At 58.0% G+C, this 26,846-nt stretch overlaps 1 long non-coding RNA gene and 1 other non-coding gene across 2 annotated transcripts in view; both read right to left on the reverse strand.

Annotated features, from left to right (window-relative positions):
- Positions 1-26,846, reverse strand: part of LOC138452542 (uncharacterized) — a 248,840-nt gene that overhangs the window by 90,498 nt on the left and 131,496 nt on the right. The gene's annotated exons all lie outside the window — the stretch shown is intronic.
- On the reverse strand, positions 7,737-7,887 carry LOC138459962 (5.8S ribosomal RNA). Its single transcript, XR_011262740.1, has one exon. It is a non-coding gene; the product is annotated as a 5.8S ribosomal RNA (ribosomal RNA).

Consider the following 26,846-nt stretch of genomic DNA (forward strand, 5'->3'; position numbering starts at 1 on the left):
TCACCCGCCTTGTAAACAGCTGACTCACCGCCAAGCCTCCAGCACGCCCATTTGTTTCAATGGGCCTCTCACCCGCCAAAAATAAAATCAGGTGTTTTCACCCGCCTTTGCGACACAAATGGTTGAGAGCTATGTTCAGGCCACACTCCTCCCTTTCAGACACTCACAACAAGGAATGTGGATTGGGACAAGTACCCAGCCATTCAACACTACACACTGCATTCAGGCCAGTTTCGGGCAGGGCTGTCTCAGTCTTTGTCTCTCATGCCAGAAACCAGACAACCACAACAAGGAGTGTATATTGGTCACACACTCCATTCACCCAGGTCCCACCCACAGGAGGTACCCACAACATACAGTCACTGGGAAGGCTCCAGTCAGTCTAGCTGGGCCTTCACAACAACACCATATATGGAACTTCCACCCAACAGCCAGTCAGGGGGAAGGGACAGAGTCAGGGCTTCCCAGGACTTTGGGAAAACAAGGTAACAGGCAATAGAAAGCAAGAGGCCACAGGGGCCATCTTGTTTCCTATCAGGAATCAACTGATCCCAATGGCAGGGCCTGGGTATCCCAAAATGGAGGACACCCAGAGCACCTGTCAAATTCAGCATGGAGCTGCCACCAGCCCATACCCTGCTCTGTGGGCCACCCACAGGTGCCCAAAAACATACACTAGGGGCACAGGGTTGTACCCCTACCCATGGGTGCCATAAGGGTATCCCATGGGTCTGTTCACCAAACCAAAAGAGAGAGCTGCACTGCCAGGAGTGCCACATGGACTCCTGGGCAGAAAACATGACAGAACACACGATAAAAAGCAGTAAAGGACAAGGATTCAGAGGCCCTGTCCCTCTGATGCATTTCCAGCATCACAATGGTTAGATGCGCAGAGCTGCCCCCAGGAACCGGACATCCAGGGAGCAGAAGGTGGAGATAAGTAACATGCGTCGGAAAAGCGCCCTAGGTGCTAGAGCTCATGACAATGGGACTTGAATATAGCATTGCATATACCGGCAGAGGAGTGTGTTCAGAGCTACAATTATAAATATGAGACAGTGGCACTGGAAACCTTGATATAGATATAGGAGCTATATGGAGCATGACCTCACACCCCCATAGCGAATAGTTTAGTTAGGTCACTGGTAGTTCGGTGACACCCTGCTGGGTTCTGGGCTGGGGCCTTTTAGGGCAGAACCAAACGCAGGGGGGCCCGAGATCCAGGGATGGAGCTGGGCACTTGTTGGGGTTGGGGTAGACGAAGTGGGGGAGGTGGGAGGGTGAGAGGGGTGTGCAGTGGTTTGAAATTGGGGGATGGGGAGTTGGGAAGGGGGTTGGAGGGAAGTTTGATGGGAGGGAAAGGGTATTGAGCCAAAATGTGACCCTTAAGAGACGGGATATCATGGTGATGGCGCCAGGGTGCCTTACAGTGGTTACCTGGAATGTCAGGGGCCTCAACAGCTATCTGAAACGTAACAAGGTGATGATGTATCTGAAAAGGATGAGGACCGACATAGCATTATTGCAAGAGACCCACCTCACTAGGGAGAAATTGGAGGTGGTTAAGAAGAAGTGGAGGGGGTGCCTGGTGGGATCCACATACTCGGCCTACGCTAGAGGAGTTATCATCTGGGTGGCGCCGCAGGTGCCATTTCAGCTGCTTCAGGTCACGGGTGACCCAGATGGCAGATTGACTGTTGTGAAGGGTATATTGGAAAATCGAGAAGTGTGTATTGTAAATTTATATGCCCCTAACCAGGACACAGCGGCTCACTTTAGGACCCTGTACGGTAGAGTCGGCCCTCTGCTGGGTGGTGGGATTATTTGGGGAGGTGATTTTAACTGTGTACTTAACCCTAATGTTGACAGATCGGATAGTAAGACAAACCAACCCCAGCAGCAAAAGTGCTGCAGGCCCTCCCGAGGGACTTCGACCTAGTGGATGTCTGGAGGCAGTTGCATCCAGTGGATAGACAATACTCGCACTATACAGCACCACACGCCCTTCACACAAGATTAGACTATGTGTTCGCCTCCACAGAGTTGGCAGGAGAGATGGAAGGTGCGGAATACAAAGCTAGGGTGCTTTTGGACCACTCCCCCCTGGTCCTGGAGTGGCGGCATCAACCTCCCATGGCACGGATTCCCACTTGCAAACTCAGTGCCGAGGCTCTGCAGGACCCGGGATTCAGGGAGGATTTAAGAGAGGCGATCACTGAGTACTTTGAGATAAATACTGGTAGTGTAAGCTCTATGGGAACTGTTTGGGAGGCGTTTAAGGTGATTTTGCGGGGGGTTGCCATTTCGAAGTCTAGGGGGTTCCAGGGGGGCATAGAGCAGAGTGGAAGGGAATTGAGGAGGAGTTGGAGGGCAGGATGCGTACGGAAGGCACCGCTGATGAGGACAGAGACAGGAGAAGGCAATTACAACAGGCCAGTGGGGACTGCTGGGACAGGTTATGTAAACTAAGCTATAAGAAATACGTGGAGAGACAGCACGCAGGGGGAGATAAGCCGGCAGGTTGCTGGCCAGGCTATACAAGAGTGAGACGCCTTAAACGGTGATCAGGGAAATTAAAGGCCAGGGAGGGTGGACTCAGAATACCCAGGAGGGGGTGAATGAGGAGTTCCTGAGATTCTATAAACATCTTTATGAGGACCCAGGTAGCCCTAGAGACCATGAAATTCGGGTAAGATTGGAGGACATGGGCCTACCCACCTTAGATGAGGCAGAACGCGCAGACGTAGATATTACGATGGAAGAACTCGAACTAGTGGTTCGCTACTTGCCCACCTGTAAGGCCCCCGGGTCTGATGGGCTTCCAAGTGAATTTTATAAAACCTATGAACAAGAGTTGCTTCCCCCGCTGATGGCCATGCTTAACTAGTCGTATGAGCAAGGCAGGCTACCAGAGACCCTGCGAGAGGCGGTGATTATCCCGCTTCTGAAGCCGGGCAAGCCTATCACTGATTGTGGGTCGTACAGGCCCTTATCGATGCTCAATCAGGTTAGTAAAATCCTCACTGCTGTACTGGCAAATAGGCTTAAGGCTGTCATTGGTAAACTGATACACGCCGACCAAACGGGCTATGTCAGGAACATAACCGATAATCTCAGAAGACTGCATCACATCCTTGACCAGACAAAAAATGACCCAGGTGAACTGGCAATAGTTTCACTAGACGCGGTCAAGGCCTTCGAGCCAGTGAAAAGGCCCTAGTTGATCGTGACCTTTAAGGGCTATGGAATGGAACCGGGGTACCTCAGGTGGGTGACAATGTTATACAGCTCCCCGATCGCCAGGGTCAAAACGGGTGCTATCATTTCGGACAAATGGTAACTAAGCAGAGGCACTAGACAGGGCTGCCCGTGGTCGCCCATGTTATACATATGGGCACTGGAGCCATTGGCCACCTGCCTGAGACAGCAATACGAGGAGATAGGTATTCGCACTGCGGATGGCATGCAAGTTGTTTCTTTATATGCGGACGACATACTGTTATATTTACGCTACCCAGAAGAGAAAATGCAATATATTCTGGACATGATGGAGCAATTTGCCGTTCTCTCTGGCATAGCGGTTAACCCCAAAAAGTCTAGCGTGTTCCCTCTGGGGAGATACAAGCTTGTCTTGCCCAGGAGTCTGCCAGTGTTGCCGATTACCCTGGCACACAAAGTCGTTCCGATATCTCGGAATTGACATATACCATATGGCAGAAGAACATGCACGCAACACGGTTAAAGCAGTAGAAGGAATTAAGAACAGCATGGGATTCTGGTCCAGGTTACCCCTGGCTATGGTGGGGAGGGCTGCTATGCTAAAAATGGTAGTTTTGCCCAGACTGTTGCATTTCTTTGTTAACATCCCGCATGGGATCCCGAGGCGCTTTTTCGCTAGCCTCCATAGCCTGTGTAGGAGCTTCATCTGGGGCAACTCCAGGAACAGGGTGGCCCTCTGGAAACTACAGAACTCGTGTGATAGGGGAGGGATCAACCTGCCCAATTTTGAGCTATACTATCTGGCAGGGCAGCTGCAGTATGTAGCAAGATGGCTGTCTGGCGAGGAGACGGCAGAAACCAGGCTGCTGTGCAGGGAACTGCTCCCCTTCTTTCACAAAGAAGTGGTGTGGCTGTCCAAGTCGAGGGTCCGGGGGATGGCGGGGCTGCTGGTACTGGGATGGGAGATATGGCACAGAACGTGGCAGATTGCGGGACACCTGGTTCCGTACTCTATGCAGGTGTCGCTTGCAGCACTATGTGGAGAGGATCCCCAGCTGATACAAGGGGTCCGCAAGTACTGGGATACCAGTGGGCCTGGCCACCCTGGGAGACATATGGCTGGAAGGGGAGGCATTAGAGTTCCCGAACCTGATCGAAGATACTGAGGTGCATAAAGGGCAGTACATAACTTACACCAGAATTGTCAAGAGAGTACGAGTGAAGTGGCCAACAGAGGTGCTCACCGGACAACCGGATGCCACCATGGAGGCTATATATGATATTTCAGAGGGTGGGCATGAGATTTCCTGCATATACGAGCTGTTGGGGTCCAAGGTGGGGAAGGACTTGACCCAACAGACAACTTTGGGAGGATGAGGTGGGAGAGCCCATGTCGGATGGGCTCTGGAAAAGGGCCCAAAGATATCATAAAAAAGTGTCCCGGAAGGCAAGGCTCCAGCAGATCCAACTATATGTCACACATAGAGCATAGCTCACCCCCAGTAAGATCGCTAGGTTTGGTGGCCATACGACTCAGAAATGCCCTAGGTGTGGGGTGGAGGAGGCTGGGCTACTCCACATGTTTTGGGCCTGCCCTGAGCTGGGGACACGCTTAGCAGGAAGCGGTATTACACTGTAGGTGGAGTCGGCCTGGGCATGCATGCTGGCGGGATTCCCTAGGCCACGTAACTTAAGGCACATAAGCAAAATGAAAGATCTAGCATATGTCCTGGCCAAACGAAGGATAGCAATGTGCTGGAAGGCAGCCCAGAGGCCGAGGATAGAGTTGTGGTGGGCTGACCTCTTAAAATGGGCAGAGGCAGAAACGGCTGTTTGGTGGGACACGGTTTGTAGGGGAGGGGAGGAGGAGGTAGGACCCCTAATTGAATGGAGGCAGCTGGTGGCTACCATGAGTGGCCCCCCCAGTCTGAACAGAGCGATGATAAAACGGATAAAGAGACGGCGATAAACCCGCCTGAAAAATCACAGGATGATGACATGGACATATTGGCTCAAGTTAGGAGGTAAGGAGTTTCATGAGACTGGACAATGCTGATTGTAACACTCTGACGCTGAATCTGATGATGGAAGTCCCAAGAATTGTGTGTTATATAAAATAAAAATTGTTTTTTCCCAAAAAAAAAAAAAAAACTGTGCGGCTCCCGCCGGCTTCTCTGGGATCATTTGCATTGCCGCACTGGATGCCGCAAGGGCGCCCGTCCCTGCCACTCTGGATTTGGGGATCTGAACCCGACTTCCTGTCGATCGGCTGAGGGCAATGGAGGCCATAGCCCATCCATTCCGAACGGCGCTCGCCCATCCCTTAGGACTGACTGACCCATGTTCAACTTCTGTTCACATGGAACCCTTCTCCACTTTATTCTTCAAAGTTCTCGTTTTAATATTTGCTACTACAATCAAGATCTGCACCTGCGGCGGCTCCACTCGGGCCCTCGCCCCGGGCTTCTGTGCGTACTGCAGCAGCCCTCCTACTCGCCTGACTTAGCCCCCGCGGCTTTCAACGCCGGCCTGGTATGGGCCTGATGCTCCAGGGCCATCCATTTTCAGGGCTAGTTGATTCGACAGGTGAGTTGTTACACACCCCTTAGCGGATTCCGACTACCATGGCCACCATCCTGCTGTCTGTATCAATCAACACCGTTTCTGGGGACTGATGAGCATCTGCATCATGCGCCTTAACCCCGGGTGCGGTTCATCCCGCAGCGCCTGTTCTGCTTACCAAAAGTTGCCCACTGAACACTTTCATACAATACCCGGCTCCACGCCAGCAAGCCGGGCTTCATACCCATTTAATGCTTGAGAGCAGGTTGAGATAATTTTGGCCCCAAGACCTCTAATCATTCGCTTTGCTAGATAAAACTGGGGTTTCCGTGCGCCAGCTATCTTGAGTGAAACTTCGGAGAGAACCAGCTACTATATCATATCATTCGATTAGTCTTTTGCCCCTATACCCAGGTCGGATGACCGATTTACACATCAGGAACGCTACGGACCTCCACCAGGCCGAGTTCACCATCTTTTGGGTCCTATGACACACGCTCATGCATCATCTCTGACAGAGCGGGGGAGACGGGTCGGTGGAGAGCCCACCGCGACAGGATGCCACTGCAATCGCCGGGCACCGGCCCTCCACATCATTACATCACAGGGTTTCAGTCATCCCTCTGACTCGGGCAGGCATTATATTCTTAGTCAGTGTTTCCAGACAGGTCGGGTGGTTAACTGACCCCTGGCGCCCTTTGTGGACCTCCCCGCCCGGCAGCACGACGTGGTTGGGGTGTATTGAGGGCAGTCCACCACAGTCACATCGGGAGCCCCGTCTCCCGTGGCCACTCTAGCAACCCCCAAGAGGGGCCAGGACAGTTGCCAGGTAAGGGCCCGGTGGTGGTCTATCTCCCTCAGCCCCGTGGACACAGCAAAACTGCTGTCAGGGGCCTGTAACACTCTGCTGGAGCAGAGAGCCACCTGCCCCCTGGGGCCTTCCCAAATGCAAACTGCTGGGGCTGGATTTGCCCGGGCCGCAGACCCGCAAGGGCCTCCACCGTTCCAGGTGACCAACCTGCCTGCCGTGTTGAATCCTGTGGGTGGACTCCACAGACCCCACCAGTTTACCGCTCAACTGTTTCACATCCTCTTGAACTCTCTTCAACTTTCCCTTAAGGTACTTGTTGGTCACCAGTCTCGCGCCCGTATTTAGCCTTAGACAGAGTTTACCACACGCTTTGGGCTGCATTCCCAAGTAACCTGACTCCAAGAAGACCTAATCCCGGTGTGCAACAGGCCGCAATCGGCCTAACACCATCCGCATGGGGACACTTGATCAGAAGGACTTGAGCCCCCTGAGTGATGCCGGGGAGTCGGTCTTCTGTACGCCACATTTCCCACGCCTGCTGCTGAATGGGGATTCGGCGCTGGGCTCTTCCCTTTTCACTGGCCGTTACTGAGGGAATCTTGGTTAGTTCCTTTTCCTCTGCTTAGTAATATGCTTAAATTCAGCAGGTCACCGTGTCTGATCTGAGGCCGTGGTCGGGGAGCACAAAGCTCAGGACAGCTGGCCTCGGGCCCGTATGGGGGGTTGCCCCAGCCCTTGGCGCAGGCGAGTGTATTCTGTTCCAATCTGTGACCAAAGCCCACATGGTCACGAGGTCCGTGCTCCATGGTCATCCTGCGCCGGCAGCCGTGGGACACCAAAGACAGCCACACACAGCACAGCCAGGTGCCCCGGGGTAGGGTGAAGGTGCGCCAGGCTTTTTTAAAGCCTGCTGCCGCCGCCACCACGTCCGGGGCGCGTCGGCCACCCGGCCCTCCCAAAGCCAGCATGAGGTGGGGAAACTGGGGAAACCAGGACGCGTCGGCAATGAGCTTGCGCGCCAGATCCAAGGATCCAGCGACAGTGCTGATCGGGGTCTGACCTTAGGGGGACGAATGGAATGGGGTCCCTGCGACAGCCCCAGCCACGCCCCTGGGAGTGAACCCCGGGGCGATTGATGTACAAGCGACCCTCAGACAGGCGTAGTCCCGGGAAAAACCCAGGGCCACATGGTGCGTTCAAAGTGTTGATCAATGTGTCCTGCAATTCACACTAATTCTCGCAGCTAGCTGCGTTCTTCATCGATGCACGAGTCGAGTGATCCACCGCCAAGAGCCACAGGCAACTTTTTTTGTCCTAGACGTCGGCCTGACCCTGCCGGTGCAGGAGAGGTTGGGGGAGGCAGCGCTGGCTGTGGCAGGACAGCCCAGCTCCCTGTCTAGCTCGGCCGAAACCATTGTGGTTTCAAAAAAATAAAAAATAATAATCCAGGTGCTCAGCCTGACCGCCAGCTGCAGCAGCACAGCGCTTCCCAGGGGGGTGGAGGTAGGCCGCTCTGCCACCTGCCCACACGGCCCGATCCACTCATCCGTTCCCGACCCCTTCCACTTCCCTTTTGGGAGGGGGGCTGGGAGATGGACAATGAGGCAGGCTAGAGACAGCACAGACAGGGGGTCGGGTGGGACCACTAGAGTCTTCAAACGCCAGCCCGGCCGCATAGGACCCAGCTCCAGGTACCTGGGCAAGAGGGAAGGTCACCCACTGTGCCAGCGGGCCTGGCCATTGCTCACACACAGATGTGGGCGGCTGGAACCTTGGCGCCCACCGTCAAGTGAGCCAGCTGCACCATGGCTCATGCCTGGCTTGCCCGGGTGCCTGTCTGCCTGGGGAGGCACCCCTCGAGAGCAGTCAGGTTTCCCTCGGCTCCCGGCTGCCCCCAGTCAGGGCTTCCCTGGTGACCGGGGTGTCCCCACCAATGCCCAGCCGCTGGCAGGTCAGAGAGAGGAGTGTGCGCCCCCCGGCCAGCGCAGATGCGGGCTCAGTGAGGAGAGGGGGCTGGTTGACCACGCGCACCGGACCGCTCTGCGAGAGGTGCCCCGGGCTGTGGGTGTGCACGTCTGGGATGCAACCGAGGTCGGGCGCACGGCTCTCCCTCCCGCTGCTCCTCTGTTAATGATCCTTTATGCCCACACCCACAAGCAGAAACCATTCACACTCAAATGCCCCATTTCTCCTTCCAAACACGTTCCAGATTCAAATGCCACCTCCCTCCTGACCTACATGCCACCATCCCTCCATCCGAACCCACAAAGACACCAACATCCGTCCCTCCATACCTACACCAAGATGTTCCACCCCTCAGAGCCACACCCATATGCTTCATCTCTACCTCCACATTCAGATGGCGCCATTCGCCCTCTCTCTATACCCACACCCGATTACCCCATCCCTTCGACACACACATGCTCCCACCACTCCAATAAACCAACATACTTCTCTCCAGACAAACATACCCCATCCCTCCATTCACACCCAGATGCCCCCTTCCTTCCCACCGGAGCGCTCCAGCCCTGACCCACATGCTCCACCATTCCCTGACATGCCCCCATCATATGCCCATTCCATATCAACAATGCCCCCTCCGATCCAGACTCCATGATGCACAATCCCTTCCTCAAGACATATACCATGATGGCCCATGCTCCCTCCACACAGAAAGATGCCCCTATCCGTCCTCCGACGAATGAGCCCCAATCCTTCCCTCCAGACCCACACCAATGTGCCCCATCCCTCCCTCCAGATGCACATCAATGTGTCCTTTGCCTCCCTTCATACCCAAAGCAATGTCCCCATCCCTCCCTACAGACCCACACCCATGTGCACCATCCCTTCCTCTCAGATCCACACCAAGATGCCCCATCCCTCCCTCTAGACCAATACCATAATATACCATCCTCCCTCCACATAGCAAGATGCCCCTTGCATCAGATGCCCATGTGCCGATCCTGAATCACATGCAGATAGCCCCAGCCAACCCCCTCTAAAACCACAAATCCTAGTATGCCCCCATCCGCCCAGACCCACACCAATGTGCCCCGTCCCCTCCTTCCAGACTCACATCAATATGCGGTCATCCCTCCCCAGACCAATGTCACCATCCCTCTCATCAAACCCACACCAATGTGCCCCCAACACCTCCCTACAGAGCCACACCAAGATGCCCAGTCCAACTTCCCAACCCACACCTAGATGACCCATGCCACCCTCCAGACCCACTGTGCCCCATCTCTCCCTCCAGAATAACGCCCATGTGCCCCATCCACCTCCCTCCAGAGCCATACCAATGTGCCCCACCACCTCCCTCCAGAAACAAACCAATGTGCCCCCACCACCTCCCTCCAGAGCCACACCAATGGGACCCGACCACCTCCCTCCAGAGCCACAACAAGATGCCGTCCCACTTCCCAACCCACACCTAGATGACCCATGCCACCGTCCAGACCCACTGTGCCCCATCTCTCCCTCCAGAAACACACCCATGTGCACCATCCCTCTGCCCAGATCCACGCCAATGTGCCCCCACCACCTCCCCCCAGAGCCACACCAAGATGCCCCATCCAACTTCGCAACCCACACCTAGATGACCCATGCCACCCTCCAGACCCGCTGTGCCCCATCTCTCCCTCCAGAAACACACCCATGTGCCCCCACCACCTCCCTCCAGAGCCACACCAAAATGCCCCGTCCAACTTCCTAACCCACACCTAGATCACCCATGCTACCCACCAGACCCACTGTTCCCCATCTCTCCCTCCAGAAACACGCCCATGTGCCCCATCCACCGCCCTCCAGAGCCACACCAATGTGCCCCACCACCTCCCTCCAGAGCCACACCAATGTGCCCCGTCCAACTTCCTAACCCACACCTAGATGACCCATGCTACCCACCAGACCCACTGTGCCCCATCTCTCCCTCCAGAAACACACCCATGTGCACCATCCCTCCGCCAAGATCCACACCAATGTGCCCCAACACCTCCCTCCAGAGCCACACCAATGTGCCCCCACCACATCCCCCCAGAGCCACACCCAAATGCCCCGTTCCACTTCCCAACCCACACCTAGATGACCCATGCCACCGTCCAGACCCACTGTGCCCCATCTCTCCCTCCAGAAACACACCCATGTGTACCATCCCTCCACCCAGATCCACACCAATGTGCCCCCTCCACCTCCCTCCAGATCCACACCAATGTGCCCCCACCACCTCCCTCCAGAGCCACACCAAGATGCCCCATCCCACTTCCCAACCCACACCTAGATGACCCATGCCACCCTCCAGACACACTGTTCCCCCATCTCTCCCTCCAGAAACACACCCATGTGCCCCATCCACCTCCCTCCAGAGCCACACCAATGTGCCCCACCACCTCCCTCCAGAGCCACACCAATGTGCCCCGTCCAACTTCCTAACCCACACCTAGATGACCCATGCTACCCACCAGACCCACTGTGCCCCATCTCTCCCTCCAGAAACACACCCATGTGCACCATCCCTCCGCCAAGATCCACACCAATGTGCCCGACCACCTCCCTCGAGAGCCACACCAATGTGCCCCCACCACCTCCCTCCAGAGCCACACCAAAATACCCCGTCCCACTTCCCAACCCACACCTAGATGACCCATGCCACCCTCCAGACACACTGTGCCCCATCTCTCTCTCCAGAAACAAACCCATGTGCCCCACCACCTCCCTCCAGGGCCACACCAAGATGCCCCGCCCAACATCCTAACCCACACCTAGATAACCCATGCTAACCACCAGACCCACTGTGCCCCATCTCTCCCTCCAGAAACACACCCATGTGCACCATCCTTCCGCCAAGATCCACACCAATGTGCCCCACCACCTCCCTCCAGAGCCACACCAATGTGCCCCCACCACCTCCCTCCAGAGCCACACCAAAATGCCCGGTCCCACTTCCCAATCCACACCTAGATGACCCATGCCACCCTCCAGACACACTGTGCCCCATCTCTCCCTCCAGAAACACGCCCATGTGCCCCATCCACCTCCCCCCAGAGCCACACCAATGTGCCCCACCACCTCCCTCCAGAGCCACACCAAGATGCCCCGTCCAACTTCCTAACCCACACCTAGATGACCCATGCTACCCACCAGACCCGCTGTGCCCCATCTCTCCCTCCAGAAACACACCCATGTGCACCATCCCTCCGCCAAGATCCACACCAATGTGCCCGACCACCTCCCTCGAGAGCCACACCAATGTGCCCCCACCACCTCCCTCCAGAGCCACACCAAAATACCCCGTCCCACTTCCCAACCCACACCTAGATGACCCATGCCACCCTCCAGACACACTGTGCCCCATCTCTCCCTCCAGAAACAAACCCATGTGCCCCACCACCTCCCTCCAGGGCCACACCAAGATGCCCCGCCCAACATCCTAACCCACACCTAGATGACCCATGCTAACCACCAGACCCACTGTGCCCCATCTCTCCCTCCAGAAACACACCCATGTGCACCATCCTTCCGCCAAGATCCACACCAATGTGCCCCACCACCTCCCTCCAGAGCCACACCAATGTGCCCCCACCACTTCCCTCCAGAGCCACACCAAAATGCCTGGTCCCACTTCCCAATCCACACCTAGATGACCCATGCCACCCTCCAGACCCGCTGTGCCCCATCTCTCCCTCCAGAAACACACCCATGTGCCCCCACCACCTCCCTCCAGAGCCACACCAAAATGCCCCGTCCAACTTCCTAACCCACACCTAGATCACCCATGCTACCCACCAGACCCACTGTTCCCCATCTCTCCCTCCAGAAACACGCCCATGTGCCCCATCCACCTCCCTCCAGAGCCACACCAATGTGCCCCACCGCCTCCCTCCAGAGCCACACCAATGTGCCCCGTCCAACTTCCTAACCCACACCTAGATGACCCATGCTACCCACCAGACCCACTGTGCCCCATCTCTCCCTCCAGAAACACACCCATGTGCACCATCCCTCCGCCAAGATCCACACCAATGTGCCCGACCACCTCCCTCGAGAGCCACACTAATGTGCCCCCACCACCTCCCTCCAGAACCACACCAAAATACCCCGTCCCACTTCCCAACCCACACCTAGATGACCCATGCTACCCTCCAGACCCGCTGTTCCCCATCTCTCCCTCCAGAAACATACCCATGTGCACAATCCTTCCGCCAAGATCCACACCAATGTGCCCCAACACCTCCCTCCAGAGCCACACCAATGTGCCCCCACCACATCCCCCCAGAGCCACACCCAAATGCCCCGTTCCACTTCCCAACCCACACCTAGATGACCCATGCCACCGTCCAGACCCACTGTGCCCCATCTCTCCCTCCAGAAACACACCCATGTGTACCATCCCTCCACCCAGATCCACACCAATGTGCCCCCTCCACCTCCCTCCAGATCCACACCAATGTGCCCCCACCACCTCCCTCCAGAGCCACACCAAGATGCCCCATCCCACTTCCCAACCCACACCTAGATGACCCATGCCACCCTCCAGAAACACTGTTCCCCCATCTCTCCCTCCAGAAACACACCCATGTGCCCCATCCACCTCCCTCCAGAGCCACACCAATGTGCCCCACCACCTCCCTCCAGAGCCACACCAATGTGCCCCGTCCAACTTCCTAACCCACACCTAGATGACCCATGCTACCCACCAGACCCACTGTGCCCCATCTCTCCCTCCAGAAACACACCCATGTGCACCATCCCTCCGCCAAGATCCACACCAATGTGCCCGACCACCTCCCTCGAGAGCCACACCAATGTGCCCCCACCACCTCCCTCCAGAGCCACACCAAAATACCCCGTCCCACTTCCCAACCCACACCTAGATGACCCATGCCACCCTCCAGACACACTGTGCCCCATCTCTCCCTCCAGAAACAAACCCATGTGCCCCACCACCTCCCTCCAGGGCCACACCAAGATGCCCCGCCCAACATCCTAACCCACACCTAGATGACCCATGCTAACCACCAGACCCACTGTGCCCCATCTCTCCCTCCAGAAACACACCCATGTGCACCATCCTTCCGCCAAGATCCACACCAATGTGCCCCACCACCTCCCTCCAGAGCCACACCAATGTGCCCCCAGCACCTCCCTCCAGAGCCACACCAAAATGCCCGGTCCCACTTCCCAATCCACACCTAGATGACCCATGCCACCCTCCAGACACACTGTGCCCCATCTCTCCCTCCAGAAACACGCCCATGTGCCCCATCCACCTCCCCCCAGAGCCACACCAATGTGCCCCACCACCTCCCTCCAGAGCCACACCAAGATGCCCCGTCCAACTTCCTAACCCACACCTAGATGACCCATGCTACCCACCAGACCCGCTGTGCCCCATCTCTCCCTCCAGAAACACACCCATGTGCAACATCCCTCCGCCAAGATCCACACCAATGTGCCCCACCACCTCCCGCCAGAGCCACACCAATGTGCCCCCACCACCTCCCTCCAGAGCCATACCAAAATGCCCCGTCCAACTTCCCAAACCATACCTAGATGACCCATGCCACCCTCCAGACACACTGTGCCCCATCTCTCCCTCCAGAAAGACGCATGTGCACCATCCCTCCGCCCAGATCCACGCCAATGTGCCCCCACCACCTCCCCCCAGAGCCACACCAAGATGCCCCATCCAACTTCGCAACCCACACCTAGATGACCCATGCCACCCTCCAGACCCACTGTGCCCCATCTCTCCCTCCAGAAACACACCCATGTGCCCCCACCACCTCCCTCCAGAGCCATAGCAAGATGCCCCGTCCAACTTCCTAACCCACACCTAGATGACCCATGCTACCCACCAGACCCACTGTTCCCCATCTCTCCCTCCAGAAACATAACCATGTGCACAATCCTTCCGCCAAGATCCACACCAATGTGCCTCACCACCACCCTCCAGAGTCACACCAATGTGCCCCCACCACCTCCCTCCAGAGCCACACCAAAATGCCCCGTTCCACTTCCCAACCCACACCTAGATGACCCATGCCACCGTCCAGACCCACTGTGCCCCATCTCTCCCTCCAGAAACACACCCATGTGCACCATCCCTCTGCCCAGATCCACGCCAATGTGCCCCCACCACCTCCCCCCAGAGCCACACCAAGATGCCCCATCCAACTTCGCAACCCACACCTAGATGACCCATGCCACCCTCCAGACCCGCTGTGCCCCATCTCTCCCTCCAGAAACACACCCATGTGCCCCCACCACCTCCCTCCAGAGCCACACGAAGATGCCCCGTCCAACTTCCTAACCCACACCTAGATCACCCATGCTACCCACCAGACCCACTGTTCCCCATCTCTCCCTCCAGAAACATACCCATGTGCACAATCCTTCCGCCAAGATCCACACCAATGTGCCCCACCACCTCCCTCCAGAGCCACACCAATGTGCCCCCACCACCTGCCTCCAGAGCCACACCAAAATGCCCCGTTCCACTTCCCAACCCACACCTAGATGACCCATGCCACCCTCCAGATCCACTGTGCCCCATCTCTCCCTCCAGAAACACGCCCATGTGCCCCATCCACCTCCCTCCAGAGCCACACCAATGTGCCCCGTCCAATTTCCTAACCCACACCTAGATGACCCATGCTACCCACCAGACCCACTGTGCCCCATCTCTCCCTCCAGAAACACACCCATGTGCACCATCCCTCCGCCAAGATCCACACCAATGTGCCCGACCACCTCCCTCGAGAGCCACACCAATGTGCCCCCACCACCTCCCTCCAGAGCCACACCAAAATACCCCGTCCCACTTCCCAACCCACACCTAGATGACCCATGCCACCCTCCAGACACACTGTGCCCCATCTCTCCCTCCAGAAACACACCCATGTGTACCATCCCTCCACCCAGATCCACACCAATGTGCCCCCACCACCTCACTCCAGATCCACACCAATGTGCCCCCACCACCTCCCTCCAGAGCCACACCAAGATGCCCCATCCCACTTCCCAATACACACCTAGATGACCCATGCCACCCTCCAGACCCACTGTGCCCCATCTCTCCCTCCAGAAAGACGCATGTGCACCATCCCTCCGCCCAGATCCACGCCAATGTGCCCCCACCACCTCCCCCCAGAGCCACACCAAGATGCCCCATCCAACTTCGCAACCCACACCTAGATGACCCATGCTACCCACCAGACCCACTGTTCCCCATCTCTCCCTCCAGAAACATACCCATGTGCACAATCCTTCCACCAAGATCCACATCAATGTGCCCCAACACCTCCCTCCAGAGCCACACCAATGCGCCCCCACCACCTCCCCCCAGAGCCACACCCAAATGCCCCGTTCCACTTCCCATCCCACACCTAGATGACCCATGCCACCGTCCAGACACACTGTGCCCCATCTCTCCCTCCAGAAACACACCCATGTGTACCATCCCTCCACCCAGATCCACACCAATGTGCCCCCTCCACCTCCCTCCAGATCCACACCAATGTGCCCCCACCACCTCCCTCCAGAGCCACACCAAGATGCCCCATCCCACTTCCCAACCCACACCTAGATGACCCATGCCACCCTCCAGACACACTGTTCCCCCATCTCTCCCTCCAGAAACACACCCATGTGCACCATCCCTCCGCCAAGATCCACACCAATGTGCCCCATCACCTCCCTCCAGAGCCACACCGATGTGCCCCCACCACCTCCCTCCAGAGCCACACCAAAATGCCCCGTTCCACTTCCTAACCCACACTTAGATGACCCATGCCACCCTCCAGACACACTGTGCCCCATCTCTCCCTCCAGAAACAAACCCATGTGCCCCACCACCTCCCTCCAGAGCCACACCAAGATGCCCCGCCCAACATCCTAACCCACACCTAGATGACCCATGCTAACCACCAGACCCACTGTGCCCCATCTCTACCTCCAGAAACACACCCATGTGCACCATCCTTCCGCCAAGATCCACACCAATGTGCCGCACCACCTCCCTCCAGAGCCACACCAATGTGCCCCCACCACCTCCCTCCAGAGCCACAGCAAAATGCCCCGTCCCACTTCCCAATCCACACCTAGATGACCCATGCCACCCTCCAGACACACTGTGCCCCATCTCTCCCTCCAGAAACACGCCCATGTGCCCCATCCACCTCCCCCCAGAGCCACACCAATGTGCCCCACCACCTCCCTCCAGAGCCACACTAAGATGCCCCGTCCAACTTCCTAACCCACACCTAGATGACCCATGCTACCCACCAGACCCGCTGTGCCCCATCTCTCCCTCCAGAAACACACCCATGTGCAACATCCCTCCGCCAAGATCCACACCAATGTGCCCCCACCACCTCCCTCCAGATCCACACCAATGTGCCCCCACCACCTCCCTCCAGAGCCACACCAAGATGCCCCATCCCACTTCCCACACACCTAGATGACCCAGGCCACCCTCCAGACCCACTGTGCCCCATCTCTTCCTCCAGAAACATGCATGTGCACCATCCTCCTGCCCAGATCCACGCCAATGTGCCCCCACCACCTCCCCCCAGAGCCACACCAAGATGCCCCATCCAACTTCGCAACCCACACCTAGATGACCCATGCCACCCTCCAGACCCGCTGTGCCCCATCTCTCCCTCCAGAAACACACCCATGTGCCCCCACCACCTCCCTCCAGAGCCACACCAAGATGCCCCGTCCAACTTCCTAACCCACACCTAGATGACCCATGCTACCCACCAGACCCACTGTTCCCCAGCTCTCCTTCCAGAAACATACCCATGTGTACAATCCTTCCGCCAAGATCCACACCAATGTGCCCCAACACCTCCCTCGAGAGCCACACCAATGTGCCCCCACCAGCTCCCCCCAGAGCCACACCAAAATGCCCCGTTCCACTTCCCAACCCACACCTAGATGACCCATGCCACCCTCCAGACCCGCTGTGCCCCATCTCTCCCTCCAGAAACACACCCATGTGCCCCCACCACCTCCCTCCAGAGCCACACCAAGATGCCCCGTCCAACTTCCTAACCCACACCTAGATCACCCATGCTACCCACCAGACCCACTGTTCCCCATCTCTCCCTCCAGAAACATACCCATGTGCCCCATCCACCTCCCTCCAGAGCCACACCAATGTGCCCCACCACCTCCCTCCAGAGCCACACCAATGTGCCCCGTCCAACTTCCTAACCCACACCTAGATGACCCATGCTACCCACCAGACCCACTGTGCCCCATCTCTCCCTCCAGAAACACACCCACGTGCACCATCCCTCCGCCAAGATCCACACCAATGTGCTCGACCACCTCCCTCCAGAGCCACACCAAAATACCCCGTCCCACTTCCCAACCCACACCTACATGACCCATGCCACCGTCCAGACCCACTGTGCCCCATCTCTCCCTCCAGAAACACACCCATGTGTACCATCCCTCCACCCAGATCCACACCAATGTGCCCCCACCACCTCCCTCCAGAGCCACACCAAGATGCCCCATCCCACTTCCCAACACACACCTAGATGACCCATGCCACCCTCCAGACCCACTGTGCCCCATCTCTCCCTCCAGAAAGACGCATGTGCACCATCCCTCCGCCCAGATCCACGCCAATGTGCCCCCACCACCTCCCCCCAGAGCCACACCAAGATGCCCCATCCAACTTCGCAACCCACACCTAGATGACCCATGCCACCCTCCAGACCCGCTGTGCCCCATCTCTCCCTCCAGAAACACACCCATGTGCCCCCACCACCTCCCTCCAGAGCCACACCAAGATGCCCAGTCCAACTTCCTAACCCACACCTAGATGACCCATGCTACCCACCAGACCCACTGTTCCCCATCTCTCCCTCCAGAAACATACCCATGTGCACAATCCTTCCGCCAGGATCCACACCAATGTACCCCAACACCTCCCTCCAGAGCCACACCAATGTGCCCCCACCACCTCCCCCCAGAGCCACACCAAAATGCCCAGTTCCACTTCCCAACCCACACCTAGATGACCCATGCCACCGTCCAGACCCACTGTGCCCCATCTCTCCCTCCAGAAACACACCCATGTGTACCATCCCTCCACCAAGATCCACACCAATGTGCCCCCACCACCTCTCTCCAGATCCACACCAATGTGCCCCCACCACCTCCCTCCAGAGCCACACCAAGATGCCCCATCCCACTTCCCAACACACACCTAGATGACCCATGCCACCCTCCAGACCCACTGTGCCCCATCTCTCCCTCCAGAAACACGCATGTGCACCATCCCTCCGCCCAGATCCACGCCAATGTGCCCCCACCACCTCCCCCCAGAGCCACACCAAGATGCCCCATCCAACTTCGCAACCCACACCTAGATGACCCATGCCACCCTCCAGACCCACTGTGCCCCATCTCTCCCTCCAGAAACACACCCATGTGCCCCCACCACATCCCTCCAGAGCCATACCAAGATGCCCCGTCCAACTTCCTAACCCACACCTAGATGACCCATGCTACCCACCAGACCCACTGTTCCCCATCTCTCCCTCCAGAAACATACCCATGTGCACAATCCTTCGGCCAAGATCCACACCAATGTGCCTCACCACCTCCCTCCAGAGTCACACCCATGTGCCCCCACCACCTCCCTCCAGAGCCACACCAAAATGCCCCGTTCCACTTCCCAACCCACACGTAGATGACCCATGCCACCCTCCAGACACACTGTTCCCCCATCTCTCCCTCCAGAAACAGACCCATGTGCACCATCCCTCCGCCAAGATCCACACCAATGTGCCCCATCACCTCCCTCCAGAGCCACACCGATGTCCCCCACCACCTCCCTCCAGAGCCACACCAAAATGCCCCGTTCCACTTCCCAACCCACACCTAGATGACCCATGCCACCCTCCAGATCCACTGTGCCCCATCTCTCCCTCCAGAAACACGCCCATGTGCCCCATCCACCTCCCTCCAGAGCCACACCAATGTACCCACCACCTCCCTCCAGAGCCACACCAATGTGCCCCGTCCAACTTCCTAACCCACACCTAGATGACCCATGCTACTCACCAGACCCACTGTGCCCCATCTCTCCCTCCAGAAACACACCCATGTGCACCATCCCTCCACCAAGATCCACACCAATGTTCCCGACCACCTCCCTCGAGAGCCACACCAATGTGCCCCCACCACCTCCCTCCAGAGCCACACCAAAATACCCCGTCCCACTTCCCAACCCACACCTAGATGACCCATGCCACCCTCCAGACACACTGTGCCCCATCTCTCCCTCCAGAAACAAACCCATGTGCCCCACAACCTCCCTCCAGAGCCACACCAAGATGCCCCGCCCAACATCCTAGCCCACACCTAGATGACCCATGCTACCCACCAGACCCACTGTGCCCCATCTCTTCCTCCAGAAACACACCCATGTGCACCATCCTTCCACCAAGATCCACACCAATGTGCCCCACCACCTCCCTCCAGAGCCACACCAATGTTCCGCCACCACCTTCCTCCAGAGCCACACCAAAATGCCCCGTCCCACTTCCCAATCCACACCTAGATGACACATGCCACCCTCCAGACACACTGTGCCCCATCTCTCCCTCCAGAAACACGCCCATGTGCCCCATCCACCTCCCCCCAGAGCCACACCAATGTGCCCCACCACCTCCCTCCAGAGCCACACCAAGATGCCCCGTCCAACTTCCTAACCCACACCTAGATGACCCATGCTACCCACCAGACCCGCTGTGCCCCATCTCTCCCTCCAGAAACACACCCATGTGCAACATCCCTCCGCCAAGATACACACCAATGTGCCCCACCAGCTCCCGCCAGAGCCACACCAATGTGCCCCCACCACCTCCCTCGAGAGCCACACCAAAATGCCCCGTCCCACTTCCCAATCCACACCTAGATGACACATGCCACCCTCCAGACACACTGTGCCCCATCTCTCCCTCCAGAAACACGCCTATGTGCCCCATCCACCTCCCCCCAGAGCCACACCAATGTGCCCCACCACCTCCCTCCAGAGCCACACCAAGATGCCCCGTCCAACTTCCTAACCCACACCTAGATGACCCATGCCACCCTCCAGACACACTGTGCCCCATCTCTCCCTTCAGAAACACACCCATGTGCACCATCCCTCCACCCAGATCCACACCAATGTGCCGCCACCACCTCCCTCCAGATCCACACCAATGTGCCCCCACCACCTCCCTCCAGAGCCACACCAAGATGCCCCATCCCACTTCCCAACACACACCTAGATGACCCATGCCACCCTCCAGACCCACTGTGCCCCATCTCTCCCTCCAGAATAACGCCCATGTGCCCCATCCACCTCCCTCCAGAGCCATACCAATGTGCCCCACCACCTCCCTCCAGAAACAAACCAATGTGCCCACACCACCTCCCTCCAGAGCCACACCAATGGGACCCGACCACCTCTCTCCAGAGCGACAACAAGATGCCGTCCCACTTCCCAACCCACACCTAGATGACCCATGCCACCGTCCAGACCCACTGTGCCCCATCTCTCCCTCCAGAAACACACCCATGTGCACCATCCCTCTGCCCAGATCCACGCCAATGTGCCCCCACCACCTCCCCCCAGAGCCACACCAAGATGCCCCATCCAACTTCGCAACCCACACCTAGATGACCCATGCCACCCTCCAGACCCGCTGTGCCCCATCTCTCCCTCCAGAAACACACCCATGTGCCCCCACCACCTCCCTCCAGAGCCACACCAAGATGCCCCGTCCAACTTCCTAACCCACACCTAGATCACCCATGCTACCCACCAGACCCACTGTTCCCCATCTCTCCCTCCAGAAACATACCCATGTGCACAATCCTTCCGCCAAGGTCCACACCAATGTGCCCCACCACCTCCCTCCAGAGCCACACCAATGTGCCCCCACCACCTCCCTCCAGAGCCACACCAAAATGCCCCGTTCCACTTCCCAACCCACACCTAGATGACCCATGCCACCCTCCAGATCCACTGTGCCCCATCTCTCCCTCCAGAAACACGCCCATGTGCCCCATCCACCTCCCTCCAGAGCCACACCAATGTGCCCCACCACCTCCCTCCAGAGCCACACCAATGTGCCCCGTCCAACTTCCTAACCCACACCTAGATGACACATGCTACCCACCAGACCCACTGTGCCCCATCTCTCCCTCAGAAACACACCCATGTGCACCATCCCTCCGCCAAGATCCACACCAATGTGCCCGACCACCTCCCTCGAGAGCCACACTAATGTGCCCCCACCACCTCCCTCCAGAGCCACACCAAAATACCCCGTCCCACTTCCCAACCCACACCTAGATGACCCATGCTACCCTCCAGACCCGCTGTTCCCCATCTCTCCCTCCAGAAACATACCCATGTGCACAATCCTTCCGCCAAGATCCACACCAATGTGCCCCAACACCTCCCTCCAGAGCCACACCAAAGTGCCCCCACCACATCCCCCCAGAGCCACACCCAAATGCCCCGTTCCACTTCCCAACCCACACCTAGATGACCCATGCCACCGTCCAGACCCACTGTGCCCCATCTCTCCCTCCAGAAACACACCCATGTGTACCATCCCTCCACCCAGATCCACACCAATGTGCCCCCTCCACCTCCCTCCAGATCCACACCAATGTGCCCCCACCACCTCCCTCCAGAGCCACACCAAGATGCCCCATCCCACTTCCCAACCCACACCTAGATGACCCATGCCACCCTCCAGACACACTGTTCCCCCATCTCTCCCGCCAGAAACACACCCATGTGCCCCATCCACCTCCCTCCAGAGCCACACCAATGTGCCCCATCCACCTACCTCCAGAGCCACACCAATGTGCCCCGTCCAACTTCCTAACCCACACCTAGATGACCCATGCTACCCACCAGACCCACTGTGCCCCATCTCTCCCTCCAGAAACACACCCATGTGCACCATCCCTCCGCCAAGATCCACACCAATGTGCCCGACCACCTCCCTCGAGAGCCACACCAATGTGCCCCCACCACCTCCCTCCAGAGCCACACCAAAATACCCCGTCCCACTTCCCAACCCACACCTAGATGACCCATGCCACCCTCCAGACACACTGTGCCCAATCTCTCCCTCCAGAAACAAACCCATGTGCCCCACCACCTCCCTCCAGGGCCACACCAAGATGCCCCGCCCAACATCCTAACCCACACCTAGATGACCCATGCTAACCACCAGACCCACTGTGCCCCATCTCTCCCTCCAGAAACACACCCATGTGCACCATCCTTCCGCCAAGATCCACACCAATGTGCCCCACCACCTCCCTCCAGAGCCACACCAATGTGCCCCCACCACCTCCCTCTAGAGCCACACCAAAATGCCCGGTCCCACTTCCCAATCCACACCTAGATGACCCATGCCACCCTCCAGACACACTGTGCCCCATCTCTCCCTCCAGAAACACGCCCATGTGCCCCATCCACCTCCCCCCAGAGCCACACCAATGTGCCCCACCACCTCCCTCCAGAGCCACACCAAGATGCCCCGTCCAACTTCCTAACCCACACCTAGATGACCCATGCTACCCACCAGACCCGCTGTGCCCCATCTCTCCCTCCAGAAACACACCCATGTGCAACATCCCTCCGCCAAGATCCACACCAATGTGCCCCACCACCTCCCGCCAGAGCCACACCAATGTGCCCCCACCACCTCCCTCCAGAGCCATACCAAAATGCCCAGTCCAACTTCCCAAACCATACCTAGATGACCCATGCCACCCTCCAGACACACTGTGCCCCATCTCTCCCTCCAGAAAGACGCATGTGCACCATCCCTCCGCCCAGATCCACGCCAATGTGCCCCCACCACCTCCCCCCAGAGCCACACCAAGATGCCCCATCCAACTTCGCAACCCACACCTAGATGACCCATGCCACCCTCCAGACCCACTGTGCCCCATCTCTCCCTCCAGAAACACACCCATGTGCCCCCACCACCTCCCTCCAGAGCCACACCAAAATGCCCCGTTCCACTTCCCAACCCACACCTAGATGACCCATGCCACCGTCCAGACCCACTGTGCCCCATCTCTCCCTCCAGAAACACACCCATGTGCACCATCCCTCTGCCCAGATCCACGCCAATGTGCCCCCACCACCTCCCCCCAGAGCCACACCAAGATGCCCCATCCAACTTCGCAACCCACACCTAGATGACCCATGCCACCCTCCAGACCCGCTGTGCCCCATCTCTCCCTCCAGAAACACACCCATGTGCCCCCACCACCTCCCTCCAGAGCCACACGAAGATGCCCCGTCCAACTTCCTAACCCACACCTAGATCACCCATGCTACCCACCAGACCCACTGTTCCCCATCTCTCCCTCCAGAAACATACCCATGTGCACAATCCTTCCGCCAAGATCCACACCAATGTGCCCCACCACCTCCCTCCAGAGCCACACCAATGTGCCCCCACCACCTGCCTCCAGAGCCACACCAAAATGCCCCGTTCCACTTCCCAACCCACACCTAGATGACCCATGCCACCCTCCAGATCCACTGTGCCCCATCTCTCCCTCCAGAAACACGCCCATGTGCCCCATCCACCTCCCTCCAGAGCCACACCAATGTGCCCCGTCCAATTTCCTAACCCACACCTAGATGACCCATGCTACCCACCAGACCCACTGTGCCCCATCTCTCCCTCCAGAAACACACCCATGTGCACCATCCCTCCGCCAAGATCCACACCAATGTGCCCGACCACCTCCCTCGAGAGCCACACCAATGTGCCCCCACCACCTCCCTCCAGAGCCACACCAAAATACCCCGTCCCACTTCCCAACCCACACCTAGATGACCCATGCCACCCTCCAGACACACTGTGCCCCATCTCTCCCTCCAGAAACACACCCATGTGTACCATCCCTCCACCCAGATCCACACCAATGTGCCCCCACCACCTCACTCCAGATCCACACCAATGTGCCCCCACCACCTCCCTCCAGAGCCACACCAAGATGCCCCATCCCACTTCCCAATACACACCTAGATGACCCATGCCACCCTCCAGACCCACTGTGCCCCATCTCTCCCTCCAGAAAGACGCATGTGCACCATCCCTCCGCCCAGATCCACGCCAATGTGCCCCCACCACCTCCCCCCAGAGCCACACCAAGATGCCCCATCCAACTTCGCAACCCACACCTAGATGACCCATGCTACCCACCAGACCCACTGTTCCCCATCTCTCCCTCCAGAAACATACCCATGTGCACAATCCTTCCACCAAGATCCACATCAATGTGCCCCAACACCTCCCTCCAGAGCCACACCAATGCGCCCCCACCACCTCCCCCCAGAGCCACACCCAAATGCGCCATCCCACTTCCCAATACACACCTAGATGACCCATGCCACCCTCCAGACCCACTGTGCCCCATCTCTCCCTCCAGAAAGACGCATGTGCATCATCCCTCCGCCCAGATCCACGCCAATGTGCCCCCACCACCTCCCCCCAGAGCCACACCAAGATGCCCCATCCCACTTCCCAACCCACACCTAGATGACCCATGCCACCCTCCAGACACACTGTTCCCCCATCTCTCCCTCCAGAAACACACCCATGTGCACCATCCCTCCGCCAAGATCCACACCAATGTGCCCCATCACCTCCCTCCAGAGCCACACCGATGTGCCCCCACCACCTCCCTCCAGAGCCACACCAAAATGCCCCGTTCCACTTCCTAACCCACACTTAGATGACCCATGCCACCCTCCAGACACACTGTGCCCCATCTCTCCCTCCAGAAACAAACCCATGTGCCCCACCACCTCCCTCCAGAGCCACACCAAGATGCCCCGCCCAACATCCTAACCCACACCTAGATGACCCATGCTAACCACCAGACCCACTGTGCCCCATCTCTCCCTCCAGAAACACACCCATGTGCACCATCCTTCCGCCAAGATCCACACCAATGTGCCGCACCACCTCCCTCCAGAGCCACACCAATGTGCCCCCACCACCTCCCTCCAGAGCCACAGCAAAATGCCCCGTCCCACTTCCCAATCCACACCTAGATGACCCATGCCACCCTCCAGACACACTGTGCCCCATCTCTCCCTCCAGAAACACGCCCATGTGCCCCATCCACCTCCCCCCAGAGCCACACCAATGTGCCCCACCACCTCCCTCCAGAGCCACACTAAGATGCCCCGTCCAACTTCCTAACCCACACCTAGATGACCCATGCTACCCACCAGACCCGCTGTGCCCCATCTCTCCCTCCAGAAACACACCCATGTGCAACATCCCTCCGCCAAGATCCACACCAATGTGCCCCACCACCTCCCACCAGAGCCACACCAATATGCCCCCACCACCTCCCTCCAGAGCCATACCAAAATGCCCCGTCCAACTTCCCAAACCATACCTAGATGACCCATGCCACCCTCCAGACACACCGTGCATCATCTCTCCCTTCAGAAACGCACCCATGTGCACTATCCCTCCACCCAGATCCACACCAATGTGCCCCCACCACCTCCCTCCAGATCCACACCAATGTGCCCCCACCACCTCCCTCCAGAGCCACACCAAGATGCCCCATCCAACTTCCCACACACCTAGATGACCCAGGCCACCCTCCAGACCCACTGTGCCCCATCTCTTCCTCCAGAAACATGCATGTGCACCATCCTCCTGCCCAGATCCACGCCAATGTGCCCCCACCACCTCCCCCCAGAGCCACACCAAGATGCCCCATCCAACTTCGCAACCCACACCTAGATGACCCATGCCACCCTCCAGACACACTGTTCCCCCATCTCTCCCTCCAGAAACAGACCCATGTGCACCATCCCTCCGCCAAGATCCACACCAATGTGCCCCATCACCTCCCTCCAGAGCCACACCGATGTCCCCCACCACCTCCCTCCAGAGCCACACCAAAATGCCCCGTTCCACTTCCCAACCCACACCTAGATGACCCATGCCACCCTCCAGATCCACTGTGCCCCATCTCTCCCTCCAGAAACACGCCCATGTGCCCCATCCACCTCCCTCCAGAGCCACACCAATGTACCCACCACCTCCCTCCAGAGCCACACCAATGTGCCCCGTCCAACTTCCTAACCCACACCTAGATGACCCATGCTACTCACCAGACCCACTGTGCCCCATCTCTCCCTCCAGAAACACACCCATGTGCACCA

Source organism: Ambystoma mexicanum, chromosome 4p, assembly GCF_040938575.1.
Source record: "Ambystoma mexicanum isolate Mex_15411 chromosome 4p, UKY_AmexF1_1, whole genome shotgun sequence".
Lineage (NCBI taxonomy): Eukaryota > Metazoa > Chordata > Amphibia > Caudata > Ambystomatidae > Ambystoma > Ambystoma mexicanum.